The sequence below is a fragment of the Podarcis vaucheri genome (assembly GCF_965113315.1).
Source record: "Podarcis vaucheri genome assembly, chromosome: 8".
NCBI lineage: Eukaryota > Metazoa > Chordata > Lepidosauria > Squamata > Lacertidae > Podarcis > Podarcis vaucheri.
The window spans coordinates 86375992-86388863 of record NC_138766.1 but is presented as its reverse complement, the minus strand read 5'-3'; positions in this window follow the sequence as shown (position 1 = coordinate 86388863).

Sequence of the window (12872 nt, the reverse complement as noted above, 5' to 3'; positions counted from 1 at the left end):
CCTAGTTCTTTCAGTATTTTGCATACTTTTCCCTGGTATAATTTTATGGCACCAGTTACATCCATTTTTGTATCATTTGCTTTTGGACTTCACTGCGGAGCGAAAGTAGCAACTGATGCATTTGCATTATGCTTAATACCTGGAAACAATCAAGCACATCACACCATCATTTTGGGGTGAGCAATAAATATCGGCACAGTTTATTTTTAGGTGTTGAAATAAATCCCTCTGGCTAATATTTTCCTAAGGCATAGAGAGAGATTTGGGCGCCATAAAGTGATCGCCTCCATTGAAATTGCTCTTCATTGGATGAACAGGCAATCGGAAGCAATATGCAAATGTGACCTTCAAACAAGTTGAAGCGAGAGACACAGAGAAAAGACAGCATCTGTTGAAAATATCTTGCAAATGCTTTTTTCCCTAAATAAAGAAATCACTTTAATGCATTAAAAATGCAAAATTTAATCAGCAAAATAACCTTTGAGCTGTATACACCTTGACCAGAATTCTGTACTCGTCTATAATATAAGACTTCTTCACACTTTACAGAGGTAAAAACTATCTCCACACATGAGCAAATGCTCGTGTGAATATAATAATAATAATAATAATAATAATAATAATAATAATAATAATAATAATAATTTATACCCCACCCTTCTGGCTGAGTTTCCCCAGCCACTCTGGATGGCTCCCAATCGAGTGTTGAAAACAATACAGCATTAAATATTAAAAACTTCCCTGAACAGGGCTGCCTTCAGATGTCTTTAAAAAATAGGATAGCTGCTTATTTCCTTGACATCTGATGGGAGGGTGTTCCACAGGGCAGGCGCCACTGCCGAGAAGGTCTCTGCCTGGTTCCCTGTAACCTCACTTCTCGCAATAAGGGAACCGCCAGAAGGCCCTCGGCACTGGACCTCAGTGTCTGGGCTGAACGATGGGGGTGGAGACGCTCCTTCAGGTATACAGGACCAAGGCCGTTTAGGGCTTTAAAGGTCAGCACCAACACTTTGAATTGTGCTCGGAAATGTACTGTACACTTGTTGATTGGTATACCTTAGCTACCCTGTACTAAGGTCCACGGACTGTATACTTGTTTACTGTTATGGGGTAATTGCTGAACAAGTGTAGACTATTTGTATAAAGTTGCACAGATTGCACACTTGTTGAGTGCAATGTGCAAGCACCTCAATCACACTGAATGCTTGGCTTCTACCACAATGTTGGGAGCTTTTGAAAACCACACATGGTTAGAGCAAGCCAAGAATGGGGAGAGCTGTTATGGACTGGAGGCAAAGGATGAGGTTCAGTCAGGATCAGGAAAGTGACAGCCAACAGGCAAGGAACTAGGAAACAGTCGTGGTAGGTAGGATTCAGAGTATGTCAAGGCAGAGGAAGCAGCAGAAGATCCAAAATGGCTCAAAGAACAGGCCTGGGGCTCAAATGAGAACAGTGGTGTCTGATGCTCATTGCGATTGTTAGGGCAGAAGGCAGGCAGCACAACAGTAAGTGAAGCTAGAGCCAAGAACAGGCAGCAAGTTAATTCTAGTTTGTCCACATCCTTCTCCATGCTCAGTTCTGCAAGGGCAAACACTGAAACTAGGAAGGAGGAAGATGATAGGCATCTTCTGGAGCACTTGTTGGGAATGGAATAGGGGTAGGGTTGTTGTTGTTTTAACCTCCATGTAGTTCAAAAAGAGAAGGGGCATTTGGGGAACTGTCTTATCTCCCCTGAAAAAGATGGCAAGTTCCAGGGATGGCCAATGTCATGGGTAGGCAAACTAAGGCCCGGGGGCCGAATCTGGCCCTATCGCCTTCTAAATCTGGCCCGCGGACGGCCCAGGAATCAGCGTGTTTTTACATGAGTAGAATCTGTGCTTTTATTTAAAATGCACCTCTTTGTTATTTGTGGGGCATAGAAATTCATTCTTTTTTTTTCCTTTCCAAAATATAAACCGGCCCCCCACAAGGTCTGAGGGACAGTGGACCGGCCCCCTGCTGAAAAAGTTTTCTGACCTCTGGCCAGTGTGGTGCATCCAGATGTTTTTGGACTTCAGCTTCCATCAACCTTGACCAATTACTATGCTGGCAGGGGCTGGATTCCAAAAATATCCCAAGAGTTATAGGTTAGCAACCCCCACTATAAAGCCTTTAACTCTGTCCTGGTTCCCCACTCTTGGCAGCTAGCCAGTGGAGAGAAGACTAACCAACTCTCCAACTGATACCTGCTCTTCTTTCATCTCTGACACCAAGAACATATGTGGCCATCTAGGATTACCTTACTAGATTGTGGAGTTCAGATAACTTTTTAAGAGGAAAGATTGGTTATATCTTGCAAGGGTTCACTGAAAGCCAAATTTTAGAATCATAGAATCATAGAATCATAGAGTTGGAAGAGACCACAAGGGCCATCGAGTCCAACCCCCTGCCAAGCAGGGAACACCATCAGAGCACTCCTGACATATGGTTGTCAAGCCTCTGCTTAAAGACCTCCAAAGTAGGAGACTCCACCACACTCCTTGGCAGCAAATTCCACTGTCGAACAGCTCTTACTGTCAGGAAGTTCTTCCTAATGTTTAGGTGGAATCTTCTTTCTTGTAGTTTGGCTCCATTGCTCCGTGTCCGCTTCTCTGGAGCAGCAGAAAACAACCTTTCTCCCTCCTCTATGTGACATCCTTTTATATATTTGAACATGGCTATCATATCACCCCTTAACCTCCTCTTCTCCAGGCTAAACATGCCCAGCTCCCTTAGCCATTCCTCATAAGGCATCGTTTCCAGGCCTTTGACCATTTTGGTTGCCCTCCTCTGGACACGTTCCAGTTTGTCAGTGTCCTTCTTGAATTGTGGTGCCCAGAACTGGACACAGTACTCCAGGTGTGGTCTGACCAGAGCAGAATACAGTGGCACTATTACTTCCCTTGATCTTGATGCTATACTCCTATTGATGCAGCCCAGAATTGCATTGGCTTTTTTAGCTGCCGCGTCACACTGTTGGCTCATGTCAAGTTTGTGGTCAACCAAGACTCCTAGATCCTTTTCACACGTACTGCTCTCAAGCCAGGTGTCCCCCATCTTGTATTTGTGCCTCTCATTTTTTTTGCCCAAGTGTAATACTTTACATTTCTCCCTGTTAAAATTCATCTTGTTTGTTTTTGCCCAGTTCTCTAATCTGTCAAGGTCGTTTTGAAGTGTGATCCTGTCCTCTGGGGTGTTAGCCACCCCTCCCAGTTTGGTGTCATCTGCAAATTTGATCAGGATGCCCTTGAGTCCATCATCCAAGTCGTTGATAAAGATGTTGAATAAGACCGGGCCCAAGACAGAACCCTGTGGCTCCCCACTAGTCACTCTTCTCCAGGATGAAGAGGAACCATTGATGAGCACCCTTTGGGTTCGGTCAGTCAGCCAGTTACAAATCCACTGAGTGGTAGCATAGTCAAGACCGCATTTTACCAGCTTCTTTACAAGAATATCATGGGGCACCTTGTCAAATGCCTTGCTGAAATCAAGGTAGGCTACATCCACTGCGTTCCCTTCATCTACCAGGCTTGTAATTCTGTCAAAAAACGAGATCAGGTTAGTCTGACATGACTTATTTTTCAGAAATCCATGCTGACTATTGGTGATCACAGCATTCCTTTCTAGGTGCTCACAGACTGTTTGCTTAATGATCTGCTCCAGAATCTTCCCTGCTATTGATGTCAGACTGACTGGGCGGTAATTATTTGGGTCCTCTCTTTTCCCCTTTTTGAAAATAGGGACAACATTTGCCCTCCTCCAGTCTGCCGGGACTTCGCCTGTTCTCCAGGAATTCTCAAAGATGACTGCCAGTGGTTCTGAGATCACATCTGCCAGTTCTTTTAATACTCTTGGATGCAGTTCATCTGGCCCTGGAGACTTGAATACATCTAAACTAGCCAAATATTCTTGTACTATCTCCTTAGTTATTCTGGGCTGTGTTTCCTTTGCTGAATCATTTGCTCCAAATTCTTCAGGTCGGGCATTGTTTTCTTTATCGGAGAAGACTGAGGCAAAGAAGGCATTGAGGAGTTCAGCCCTTTCTGTGTCCCCTGTTTGCATTTCACCATCTTCTCCTCTGAGTGACCCCACTGTTTCTTTCTTCTTCCTTTTGCTACGAACATACCCATAAAAGCCTTTTTTGTTGCTTTTAAGCTCTCTAGCAAGCCTGAGTTCATTCTGTGCTTTAGCTTTTCTGACTTTGTGTCTACATGTGCTGGCTATTTGTTTGAATTCCTCTTTGGTGGTTTCCCCCCTTTTCCATTTTTTGTACACATCCTTTTTTAATCTTAACTCAGTTAAAAGTTCTTTAGATAGCCACCCTGGCTTCTTTAGGCAACTTCCATGTTTCCGTCTCATTGGTATTGCCTGACGTTGTGCTTTTACTATCTCCCTCTTAACAAACTCCCAGCCATCATGAACTCCCTTTCCTTTTAGTATTGCTGTCCATGGGATCTCACCCAGCACTTCCCTAAGTTTTAGGAAGTCGGCTTTCTTAAAGTCAAGAAATTGAGTCCTAGTATGCTTGGCTGCTCCTTTCCGCTGTATAGTAAACTTCAGAAGAGCATGATCACTCGCGCCTAATGATCCTTTCACATCTACCCCACTAACCAGGTCATCAACATCAATTTTAATTCTTTGTCTTTAATTTTTTTAAAAAGTAAGGACAATTTTGACAAACACCTTGAACATTCACTTCTGTAAAAGACTCAGAAAATCCCCATTCTGTTGTCACATACCACCACACCCCCAGAGCAAATGAATTCAGTGTGATTAACATCCGTACAGTGATTTGCAAAGGAAGCGATTGCAACGTGTCACTTATCGTAAAGTGTTACTGGAAAACGCATGAATCTGTAGCATCCATATTCAGTGTATGCACTGAAGCTGCTGATGGCCCCAAAAAATGAACAATGGGAGAATCAGTTGCTACAGAGCTTTTGAATAAATCTCCATAGCTGAGATGCCATTCTTGCGATGCACGTTAAGATCAAGAGGATTCCAATGACATATATCTGTCTCAGCTGCATAAAAAGCTTTGATAGAAGAAATGTCTTAAAAGAGGCATTGGTTGGTGAGTTGCTGGAATGGCCTTAGAAGAGATGAGAAGCAGAAAGCTCAATTAGGTGGTTCCAGCAAATCCCTCCAGGTATGGGAAGAAAATGTGTGGAGGGGTTATATGGGCTAGATTCTCTAAGGTCCATGCTCGGCTTATGTGTACTATAAGGAGTTCTGTGTTTGGAGTGATGGGCTTTTATAGTGTTCCTCCACATGAACAATGAATGTGCAGGAAAGGGTGGCGGCGGCTGTTGAAACAGTAGTGAGAGGCATGGATTTAGCCCATATGGTCCATGGCACATAATTTTGTATGCTGGAGCAAGCAGGAGGACCAAAATTCAGTCCCTGGCAGCTCCCTTAAAAAAGTCAAGAGATTCAGTTAGTTAAGGATGAGAAAAGGCTTTTGTCTGGAAAGAATCTGCCAGTTGGTTAATGATACCCACGGCTGGATTTACGTATAAGCTAAACAAGCTATAGCTTAAGTCCCCACTCTCTTGGGACCCCCAGAAAAAATTAAAGGAAAAAACAACTGGATGTACATTTCCAAAATATAAGATAAAAAACCAAATAAAATAAAATCTACATACAGCAACAGTGTTTTGTGTTGTGTAGACTCCTATCTATTATGTGCAAATGGCTTTAGATACCTACTAGGTCCATAAATTACCATACAGCATATATTCAATACAAAAAACAGTGACAATTTGTTGTTGACAAAGGACAGCTGGACATACAGTGGTGCCTCGCAAGACGAAAAGAATCCGTTCTGTGATTCTCTTCGTCTAGCGGTTTTTTTGTCTTGCGAAGCAAGCCCATTGACGGATTAGCGGATTAGCGCTATTAGCGGCTTATCAGCTTATCGGATCAGCCGATAAGCGGCTTAGCGGCTTAGAAAAAGGGGGGAGGAAAAAAACCCACAGGAACTCGCAAGACATTTTCGTCTTGCGAAGCAAGCCCATAGGAGATTCGTTTTGCGAAGCACCTCCAAAACGGAAAACTCTTTCGTCTAGCGGGTTTTCCGTCTTGCGAGGCATTCGTCTCACGGGGCACCACTGTATAAAGGGCCCCATTACCTTCAGTAGCTTAGGGCCTCATCAAACCTAAATTTGGCCCTGATGATACTTGACCAGATGGTTTGGACTGCTGAGATGTTCTAGTAGGCCAGCCGTTCTCAAACTTTTTGCAAGCAAACTTGTCGATTTCTACGACAACTGGGGCAACATGGCACCCATTAAGTTCAGCTAGGAACTAACTAAGTGATTGCCTACAGGCTGATTGTCACCTCTGGCTTTGCAGCACTGGGCTCACAGCATAAGTGAACATTTTAGCCAGCCCCTGAGAAGATGTGATTGGCTTGGTTGGCCATGAGTTGGACCTTCAGCAGAGTGGTGAGATGCAAAGGAAGAAAAGGGCTCCTCTCCATGTCATTTCTGGGCAAAAGGGGGAGTTTTCAGAGGTGTAGTTAGACTCACCCTGGCTTCACAAGTTATGCTCACCAGACTGTCAGTTTCAAGTCTGATTGCTTACTTATTTATTTGGAGCATTTGCTGCCCACCTGACTGATAAAGTTCACCTCTGGGCAGTTCACGTGGAGTTTAAACAATTAAATAAACAAATAAAAGCATTGCCATCCATTCAATGACCTTCATAAAAGACAGCAAAGCAGCACAAAACTACATTAGAACCTTTTGAAATCCAGCAAGATCATTTGTTCCAGAGGTTAAAAGATAATTGTAAAAGCCCTGGGAGATAAAAAGCCCTAAACGGACTTTGACCAGTATACCTGAAGGAACGTCTCCACCCCCATCGTTCAGCCCGGACACTGAGGTCCAGTTCAGAGGGCCTTCTGGCGGTTCCCTCCCTGCGAGAAGGGAGGCTACAGGGAACCGGGCCAAGGGCCTTCTAGGTAGTGGCACCCACCCTGTGGAATGCCTTCCCATTGCTATGTGAAATTGCTTTCCGTGGTGCATTTATTAGGAGAAAATACGTGCAAATGTGCATACAGTATCTGGTGCCGATCTTTTTAAAGAGAGAGAAAAAGTCACATAATGATGCGGAGATGGTGGGACTTTGGAAAATGAGAAATCGAGAGAGACCAAAATTGGCAGATCTGTCCATTGCTGCCTCAAGGTGACACTGGTGTCACCCTGTCAACCGATGAGCCATTCAGCTGGTTACAGACCTCCCCTCTTCTCCATTGGCAGGCACTCTGCTTACAGGTGCCTTTTCACAAAGGCACTATTTACTATTGTTCAGCTGAACAAATAATGACAGGTACATGAAATAGAGTCTGTGAGTCTCTTGCTCCCCTGTCTTGCCTCGCCGGCTGCTGGTGCTTCCTTGCAAAGTCCCCTGAGACGAGCACACTTGGCACATCACTCTGTCACACACATCCATGCTTCAAAGTACTTTGCTCTGTTACTCACTGCAGAAGTGAAAAGCAGGACACAGTGTGTGTTGTCCATTCTTTCTATTATTTCTGTCCCATGTGGCCAGTAAGTTAGAACCAGGAACCATGCAGCTGGAGTTTTGGTTTCTTTGATTGACTGATATAATAAAGGTCCCAGGGTTAGCTTTACAAGAATGAAGAACAGAATTATTAAAACAGATAATGCCGTTACAACTGTAAAAACAGGTGAAACAGTTCCAAATGGAAAAGAAGAGGATAAATTCAGGAAAAGAGGAGTAACGTTGTTTTCCTCAAGAAAAATAGGAGCTCACCATGAAGTTGTTACAGTAAGTCGCTGGGCAACTCGGGCACACAACAATAAACCAGTTACAGATAGGTAGCCGTGTTGCTGAATTGCAACTCATTACCAAACTCAAAACCATGGAGAGACCTGGTCTGAACAGAGACATTGGATTCTTATCTCATTATACATGACTAAGCCATTTTTCACCTTCTCACCCTTTGCCTTTTCCTGTAAGACCTATTGCAGTCGTTAAGAGTCGTCAACAGGCTCATTTCAGCTATCTGCCAATCTCCCATTCCCACCACCCTTCTGAGTAATACCCCTCCCCACCTTCTCACTATATAGAAGGATCTGGCAACTTCTGTTTCAGTGTATCTGAAGACGTGTGCATGCACACGAAAGCTCATACCAAGAACTAACTTAGTTGGTCTTTAAGGTGCTACTGGAAACAATAAACCAGAGAGCCTAGGGCTTACCGATCAGAAGGTCAGCAGTTTGAATCCCCGTGATGGGGTGAGTTCCTGTTGTTCGGTCCCTGCTCCTGCCAACCTAGCAGTTCGAAAGCATGTCAAAGTACAAGTAGATAAATAGGTACCGCTCCAGTGGGAAGGTAAATGGTGTTTCTGTGCACTGCTCTGGTTCGCCAGAAGCGGCTTAGTCATGCTGGCCACATGACCTGTGTATGCGGACAAACATCGGCTCCCTCGGCCTATAAAGTGAGATGAGTGTGCAACCCCAAAGTCATCCACGACTTGACCTAATGGTCAGGGGTACCTTTATCTTTACCTTTAAGACATGGATGCACAAAGCATTAAAAATAAATAAATAGGACTCCTTGCATTCTGCTTTGCTTCTCTTTTCTTCCCTCCTGCCCCTCAGAGCCAACAAATCACATGAAGCTGGGCCTCTGCAGCAGAAGACCTCCTCCTCTTTGCCTACTCTTCAGCAGCCTCTAGGAGATGCCCATGAAGATGCCATGGAGAGGAAACAGAAAGCTCCCTTGTCACCACCACAGGTGTCGCTCAAGCAGCGGTGGGGCATATGCCCGCTCTGCCCAGGGCAGACGTGCTCCTGAGGGGGGCGTGGTGCGGAGGGTGCCCTCCCAGGTGTGTGGTAGCCGGTTGGGTGCCTGGAGTGGTGTGAACGCCCTGCCGCCGGGGGCAGAGCTAGCCACCCATGGTGGACATTGGGCGGTCCACCCGCCCGTGACTCCCAAGCCTCCCGAAGCTGTCAAAACGAAGAGGGAAGGGGGGTGCCACCAGCAAAGCAGCACAGCTCTTCCTTACCCCAACAGCTCGAGGTAGGCATGCCGAATGTCACCCCCTCAGTGAGGGCACCCGGGGTGGTCTGCCCCCACCCCCCCTTCCTACTGTTAGAATTCCTGATCTATGATTGCAGTCATGGGATTTTCGTCTTTCACATGACGGTTTACGTTTTGACTCCACAGAGTGGGAAGTGATGGAGACAGGATGTTTGTGTTACTGTGTTCCATGAAGTGGGACTATTGTCCTTTGTTCTTCTCCACTTTGCCGTCTGATGCTAGAGAGAGAGGGAGCCATGTTGCTGTGCTCTGTGTGTGTTTATATGTAAATAAAGTAGAATAGCCAATATGCTGAGTTGCTGAGGTCTGTTATGCATGATGCGCAAACTCTGCTGATCCCTAAGTGTGCCGGTGTCTGTTCGCATCGGTCGCTGTGATGTTCGGGCTGAAGAAAGCTTATGAAGCTCCCGAACGATCGACCAGGAGAGAGGGAGCATGCCAGTCAGGCATGTGTCTCTGCCAGAGTCCTACTCGAGTGTAGGCTGAACTCCTGACACCTACACTCATGTGCTCAGGACAAGTGCCAGCTCATCCTCCTCCCTGAGCTCAGCAGCCGCAGCTCTGGAAGGGAAAATAGGGACATTCTGAGATCAAATCAGAAACTAGAATGGCTTTTGTAATTCCAGGACTGTCCCTGGAAAAATCAGGACACATTCAGAGGGTATGCCTTTGGCTCTGAGATCACATTGCAAGTTGCTTGTAAACTGAAGTTTCCTGAGATTCCCTACTAGAATCTAGGCCTTATATATGAGAGTTTCTTTTCTTTCCCCTCCACCCTCGGTTGACTCCATTCTCAAGAACCTCTTTGCTGTGTCATTCTGTGGGTTCACCTCCTCCTCCTCCGCTGCCCTTTCTGCATCTCTCGGTACATGGTGTTAGCACAAGTTGTCACCTCAGATACTGCAGCTAAAAAGCCAAGGAGAAGCGAACAGGAGGAGAGACTGAGCAGTGTCTGAGGAAAAGGTCAACAAACACTGTCAATTTCTGTTTTGGCCTGGAGCCTTACTAAAAAACACAGCATGTAGGACAAGACTCGACATCATGTAAGTTGAATTAACTACAGGGGCACTGCATTAAAGTATGCTTGGGAAAACCTCTGGAGACAGAAAAGGAAGAGGGGGAAATAGGTCGAAGTAGATAAATATAGACCATCAGAAGGAGCCAAGGAGAAAATTAAGACAATTGTTTCAGGGCAGCGATGGATGAAGTTGTTATGTATACTGCAGAGCAGACTTCAGCATTGGACTACAGCTCCCTCGCTGTCTGGGGCTGATGGGAATTATAGTTCAAAACGTTCCACACTAGCTGGTAGCGGGAATTTTGGGGTCCATGTCACTTCTGTCACCCTTAAGCCTATTTTGTCCCATTTCTGTATTTTTATAAATTCAGTTCAATACAATCTGGAGCCCGTAATATTTTGGAAGTGCAACATCCAGTAGATACGTCAGTTTTGCTGTGCACATTGGCTCAGGAAATGTGGATGGTGCTAGTTATTTTTGTACAATTATTTATTACATTCATATCCCACCTTTCTTCCAGGGAGCTCAAGATGGCCTACAGGCTGCTCCTACTCTCCGTGTGTTAAGTCAGCCAGGATAGCTCAGTTGGTTAAGACGTGGTGCTGATGATGCCAAGGTTGCAGGTTCATTCCCCATAAGGGGAGCAGCTGTGTGTTCCAGCATTGCAAGGGGTTGGACTAAGGCAACATACAAAGGGAATGAAAAATTCACTATATCCCCATTACCTAAAAAATACTTCTTAAACAATTGCAAGAAAACAGCAGCACCACACAGGAGATAACTCCAATCAAACCACAAAGGGGGGAAAGGACAAAGGGGGGGGGACATCCTTAGTTCTAATAGCAGTCAATTTATTTCTGGCTGACCACTGAGAGAGACAGGATGCTAGATAACAAGAATCCTGTGGATTGGTACCTTAACAAAATATATTTGTTTTATAAAATGTGATTAATTTAAATGGTCATCTACCCATCAGAGGAGCCAGTAGAAAACATGGTTTAAACAAACTAATATTCAGGGTTTCTCCTTACTGTAGAGATACAACACACAGGAACATTTATCCTGATATGAAACACTCCGTGTATATACATCCTTATTCCCACTTTATTATAAAATTAACCCACAATGCAAAGTGTTAATTATTGAAAATAAGCACCTCTACATATTTTATGGCGCCCATAACAAACACGTTATTGCACACCAGAGATTCACTGTATTAAAAAAGCCCCCCAAATTACTCCTATCAGTTAACAATATTATTATACTTAAAGTCTTGATAAATTATTGAGAAAGCTTACTACTGTGGGAGAAGTGTAAATCGAAGAGGAAAATGGAACTGTGCTTCTCCGGCAATGATTACAGCTCAGGTTCTCTCTAGGGTAAGTCATATCTTTATGAAGACTGACTTCTCTTTTTAACAGCTGTTAAGAATTCTGGTTGATATTCAGCTGCTGCTGTGCAGGAAGGCTCTGTCCGGAATTCTAAACCCTTGCGGGTTTTCAATTATAATTAGTGACTATGTACATAATATAGTATTTCAATTTTCTAATATTAATGCAATATTATGCGTTATGGGAGCTGTTTGTGCGTGAGAGGGATTACACACAATAAATGCACTGCCCTGTGAGGAAAGCCTGCACTGTTTGTGGTGTTTCAGTTTAAAGCAAAGTCAAGTCAGAAGTGACAAGATAGAAGTTTATTTAAAAATAATAATTATCCATGCCATGTAGAAAGTGGACAGAGAAATGGTTTTGTCCCTCCCTCATCACACTGAGAACTCATCCAATGAAGCTGAATTTTGGGAGATCCAGGACAGACAAAAGAAAAATGACTTTTCCGCATTGCATGCATGGAACTCACTCCACAGGAGGCAACAGTGCCACCAATTTGGATAACTTCCAAAGAGGATTGGGCAAATACCAGTTGCGTGGCGAGTTCCCGCCCCCTCCCAGGAAGAAATAAAGACACAGACACCAAGAATTAAGGTTAATGGGCGAAATAGGCCACAACTTTATTGATTACAGGAATGAGCGGTATTGGCTTAGGCATTGGCCCCTATCGACTAGCCGGCTTTAGCTCGATTGCATGAAGACCGGCGAGGGTTAACCACCAGTAGGGGGAGTCCTGCTGAGGCACATCAACTAGGAACTCCCCCGGAGTCACCGCTTGGGGGTGTGCCTTGGGCCCACACCTCCATAGGCTTCGGACAGGGCAACGCCCCCCGGAGTCCTTTATCGGACTACCCTCCTCTGTGGGGGAGGCGATGGTGCTTCCCTCCCCCCCCTCACATACACTTAACCCTCCCTTGCCAATGCCTAACCGCCAATGACGAGGGGTTGTGACGAGTTGCTACGAGGTAGGCGAAAAACCAGTTGGCTGTGTATGCCAATTACCAATTGGAAAAAAATCCTACCAGAACCCAAGGCGACCAACCGAAGTCCATAGCAAGTCAGGGAGCCTGCCTAAAGGGAGGGAGGGTGGGAAAACCGAGCAGCTGGCTGGCGCAGATGCAAAAGAGGGGGAGCCTCGGCCGTGCCAACTCTAAATAAGACTAACCACGCCCCCTTCCCCAGCCAGCCAATTGGCTGGCAGGGAGGATGACGCGGCCGAGGATTCCCCTGGATCTTGCGGGGTGGGCGTGAAGCCCACAACCCCACCTCCTCCCAAGCTCGGAAGTGGCTTTGCTGGAAACCACAGGAAACGACCATCTCTCTCTCTCTCTTAGCACGGAGGAAAGTTCAGCTACTTTTCTTGCTGGTTCAT